The sequence below is a fragment of the Schistocerca cancellata genome, chromosome 3 (genome assembly GCF_023864275.1).
Source record: "Schistocerca cancellata isolate TAMUIC-IGC-003103 chromosome 3, iqSchCanc2.1, whole genome shotgun sequence".
In the NCBI taxonomy this organism is placed as follows: Eukaryota; Metazoa; Arthropoda; class Insecta; order Orthoptera; family Acrididae; genus Schistocerca; species Schistocerca cancellata.
The window spans coordinates 413139911-413144910 of record NC_064628.1 but is presented as its reverse complement, the minus strand read 5'-3'; the positions used below and the strand labels follow the sequence as shown (position 1 = coordinate 413144910).

Here is a 5000-nt window from a genome sequence, read left to right as displayed (position 1 = left end):
TCTTTGAGACAAGCATATGACTACTGGCAGGATCAACCAGGGAGCTGCGTCAACTAGAGCTGAGCAGCCGGCCGCCCGGGAGTGTGTCCCAGGGGCCCGCGCGAACACGCAAGCGTCCGCTCAATTATTCTGCAAACAGGAGGAGGCTGAGCTCCCCTGCACAATACACCTCGAAACCCTCTCAGGTCCCGGCGGCGCGCAGCGCCGTCCTAAGTACTTGGTCGGGTTCGAGAGAGGCGCAATCGCCCGGAGTTAGGCGAGTAGACGCTTTAGGTGCGACCACCCGTGCTCCCAACTGAGCTTGCCGCTGCCGACAGAGGCCCGGGAGCGTGCTGTCGTGGCATTGCCGGCGGGAGACAACACGCGCCACCTACGGTGACCGGCAGCTCCAACGCCAGCGCCACAGAAGGGCAAAGGCCCCACGTGGGTGCCGAAGCGAACTCTCCCAGCACAGCGCACGTGCCAACACGTCTGCACAACTGCGATACAAACCACCAGCGAGAACCGCTGGGGCGACCGAGCAGCAGACGGCGTCGCGGCGCCGAGTGCCGGGCGGCGGCGCATCCTCAACGCACACAGTCCTCAGTCGGACCAGCACACTGCAGATGTCCACCGCGCTTCGCACCGGGCCCGCGAGGACCCACTTTGGCCGCCCGGCGCCGCGCGCAGGGTGCCCCGGCGCGCAGCTGCGCCGCCTGCCGCGTCCGTCGGCCGGCGCGCCTGCCACTGGGCGCCCCCACCAGCCGGCTGTAGCGCGTGCGCCCACGCACCGCGCGGCCAGCACGCCGGGCGGCCCCCCCTCACCGGCCGGGGACGGTCCCACCCAGCCACCGCCGCGTATCGCTTCACACACAGATTTGCCCTTACTGATTTACCTCCAGCAACAACTACCGCACCACAATGGGTTTACCAGTTGTTCATTTGCGTAACGTCACCAGCAAACGTAGACGTCCATCCCACTTTGCAAATGCAACGATTATTGCATACCTGTCTGTTAGGTGTCACGACACACTACGTCTGCCCACATACACGCAACAAAATGTGCACGACTAGAGAACACGTGGGAGGTGGCCCCCCTACGTATGCGATGTCCATTACGAGACCGACTGTCAACCAGCATCTGTACCATGTCGCAGATGTGGAACGCGGTGCACCATGCTATCACACTGTGTGAGAAGAGACGACTACGTTTGAATACACGCGCCACTACATCAACAGACGGCTCATGCTGATCGCCATCCAGGGCGTCCGTTACTCCCACACGTCTCTATGGCGTACCACACTGCAATGTAGCTGTTATGGGGAGACGGCACGTGGCTGAGTGCACAACATTTGGACCGTATGGTTCGCTGTTGTTGGGCGCAGTCGTTGTACGGTCACACATGTGCCACAGCGTATCATTCAGTACATACGGACCTATGTGCAGTACAATGTGAGGGTTAAGCTTACGACATCAGCGGACAGTGGACACAGGCCGTACCACGACGTAGACTGAGCGCTTCGACATGCGAATGCCAGTGAACAGCTGCGAAGGGCATTGAACACGCAAGCACCTGAACGACCAGCGTGCGAAGGCAGGGGGGAGGGGGGGGGGCCATGTACATCCTGCAGTCGTCCACATTACAGTGTACAGCGGGAGCATGTAAAAAGTAAGCAACACTTGCGAAGTGTTGAACATGAAACGATACACAAGAGGGTGGGCGGTGCGAGTAGCGAACTATATTCAGAGGGTTGTGGTTAGACAACACTAGATTAATGTAACGTGTCATATGCCAATTACAGAGCAGGTTAAGGCACAACGTGGGTTAGGTTAAGGCACAACGTGGGTTAGGTTAAGGCACAACGTGGGTTAGGTTAAGGCACAACGTGGGTTAGGTTAAGGCACAACGTGGGTTAGGTTAAGGCACAACGTGGGTTAGGTTAAGGCACAACGTGGGTTAGGTTAAGGCACAACGTGGGTTAGGTTAAGGCACAACGTGGGTTAGGTTAAGGCACAACGTGGGTTAGGTTAAGGCACAACGTGGGTTAGGTTAAGGCACAACGTGGGTTAGGTTAAGGCACAACGTGGGTTAGGTTAAGGCACAACGTGGGTTAGGTTAAGGCACAACGTGGGTTAGGTTAAGGCACAACGTGGGTTAGGTTAAGGCACAACGTGGGTTAGGTTAAGGCACAACGTGGGTTAGGTTAAGGCACAACGTGGGTTAGGTTAAGGCACAACTTGGGTTAGGTTAAGGCACAACTTGGGTTAGGTTAAGGCACAACTTGGGTTAGGTTAAGGCACAACTTGGGTTAGGTTAAGGCACAACTTGGGTTAGGTTAAGGCACAAATTGCGTTACATTGCGGTACAAATTGCGTTACATTGCGGTACAAATTGCGTTACATTGCGGTACAAATTGCGTTACATTGCGTTACGAATTTGGTTAGGTTAAGGTGCAAAATGGGTTGGATTACAGTACACAACGTGGTAAGAGAGTGTGTTGGGGGGGGGGGGCCCGAGGTTCGTTGGTAGTGATCATTGTAAGTGAATGTCTGAGGCAGCTTCAGTATGTCACAGCAGTTATGTCTCGTCAGGATGCGCTTATGCGCTTTTCGCTCGTGACTGGAGGCGCGCCGCGTCTGTGGTTGCGGCAAGGGAGCGGCAGACCTGTGTGATTCATTCCTGCCATTGTTTCTGTGCCGTAACAGGAGGCAGTGTGGTGGTGTTGGGTGCACCCCTGTGTAGGACATGTGTGGGTGTTGGTGGCTTATCTGAGCAATTGTGGATGTCGGACGGGTGGGATATTCTATTTTATAATTGGACCCCCTGGTGTGGTTATCATAGTGTGGATGGTGTACTGTGGCGGAGAGGATGCACCGGACGTTGGTCCATGCTGGTGCTTACATATTGTATCTGTGTCTGTTACAGGCAGAGAGTAATGTGTGATAGAGTGTCTCGCTGAGGTGTGGTTCATATTGTGTGCACAGACTTACAGCATGTATAGGGACAGCGGGAATTTGGCATATTGGATATAACTCTTCATGAAACGCAAGATATAGGGGTGGATTGCAACGTACGAGTGTGGGAAGAGTCCGCCGTTCATCCGCTTGGGTTGCGATTTGGGCGGGGCACGTGCGGGTGCGGGTGGAGTGATTGTCGGTTGACTACTTCGTGCGACGCAGGCACTGGCGTTGGGGCTCCTGTCGTGGACAGATGGTGCAGGCTTTGTGGGTGGCGTCGGAAAATGGGCACTGTGGGACCTAGCGACGTCGTAGTCGGCGTGGCGTCTCATAGATGGCGGTATCGTCGGTGCAGCAGGTCATGTTGCGGGAGACTTGCAGAGTGCGGTATTTTGTTTTTGTGGTGCGCGCGACATGGTGGACGTAGTGTCTTCCGATTCGCGTAGATGGGGCTATTGCATGTGGTTTCGTCACATTGTCATAGATGGCGATGCTGTGGTTTGGCAGTATGGTTGGTGTAGTTCCGTTGGATTCCTGTAGATGGAGGTGTCGTTTCTGGGCCAGGCGGCAATGTAGTTTGGTCACATTCTCATAGATGGCTGTGTTGTGTCTGTGGGTGGCGGTGTCAGCGTCGTCCCATAGAGGGCGGTATGGTCTGTTTATTGTGGACGTTGATGTCAGGACCAGAGGGCGCGCGCGAACCGTTGCCCATATTTTCCTACCCTCCTATTACTCGTTGTAGATCTATAACACTGCCCAGCGTTGCAACTCTCGTGCCCTCGCAATAATAATAATTCACTGAAGCGCCACAGACATGTAAACAGCATACATCGCGCCCTACAGACTTATCACCACACACACTAACCGCCCCGGGGACTTGCCAACGACACACCCTTTCCCAAGTCTATTTTCTTGCGGAGCATCATGTCTTATTATATTTTATTTCACATCCATAGTTTAGAGGTATCGGAGTTCACCGTACTGCGGTCTACGCTACGTTACCACACAGCGCGCGCGCCCGCCGGCGAAACACTCACCGTTGCCTGCCGGGCACCGCGACCGCCGCACGGCACCCACCCGACACCGCCGCCTCCACGCGACGCTCCGACCGGTGGGCCGACACCGCCCGTCTGGCACCCATCACCGGCTGACAAAGCGATACGCTGTAGCGCGGCGGACCACAACGCGCCCGGCCGCCGCCGCCGCCTCCCCCGCGCGCACGGAGGCGGCACCCATCGCAGCACCCACGCCAGCGGCAAGGGGCCCGCAAACCGATACGCCCGAGTCCGCCGCACCCAATGCAGCGCCCTGGGTGCGCTGCGCCCGGCCGGACCGATACGCCCAGAGATGCCAAGCACAAAGAAACAAATTACAAGATACACACGTGCCCCTGGCGCCCAGCCGCGGGGGTCTCGTCTCGCGACAAGACGAATCCACCAAGCTAGGGCTGAGTCTCAACAGATCGCAGCGTGGCAACTGCTCTACCGAGTACAACACCCCGCCCGGTACCTAAGTCGTCTACAGACGATTCCGAGTCCCGACATCGAAATATAGACACCCATGGTCGACCGGTAGGAGCAGGGCGGCGCCGGGAACAGATCCCAGACAGCGCCGCCCGAGTGCCCCGTCCGGCAAACAAGTTGGGCCCGTACGGCGCGGCGCCACGTGGGTCGACCGCGCCTAGTTAAGTCACGTATTTTCGAGCCTTTCGACCCTCGGGACTCCTTAGCGATATCGTTGCCACAATGGCTAGACGGGATTCGGCCTTAGAGCACTGGGCAGAAATCACATTGCGTCAACACCCGCTAGGGCCATCGCAATGCTTTGTTTTAATTAGACAGTCGGATTCCCCCAGTCCGTGCCAGTTCTGAGTTGATCGTTGAATGGCGGCCGAAGAGAATCCGCGCACCCGCGCGCCCCCGGAGGAGCACGCTAAGGCGGACGCGGCCTCGCAGCAAGGAAGATCCGTGGGAGGCCAAGGCACGGGACCGAGCTCGGATCCTGCGCGCAGGTTGAAGCACCGGGGCACGAACGCCGCGCAGGCGCGCGCATCCTGCACCGC

The 5000-nt window shown here is 57.4% G+C and overlaps 1 non-coding gene across 1 annotated transcript in view; it reads right to left on the bottom strand.

Moving 5' to 3' along the window:
* LOC126178790 (small subunit ribosomal RNA) overlaps positions 1-43 on the bottom strand; it is a 1909-nt gene extending 1866 nt beyond the window's left edge. The window contains exon 1 of the ribosomal RNA XR_007536646.1: positions 1-43. This exon is cut by the window's left edge and continues 1866 nt beyond it. This is a non-coding gene — a ribosomal RNA (small subunit ribosomal RNA).
* Between the last annotated feature and the right edge of the window lie 4957 nt (positions 44-5000).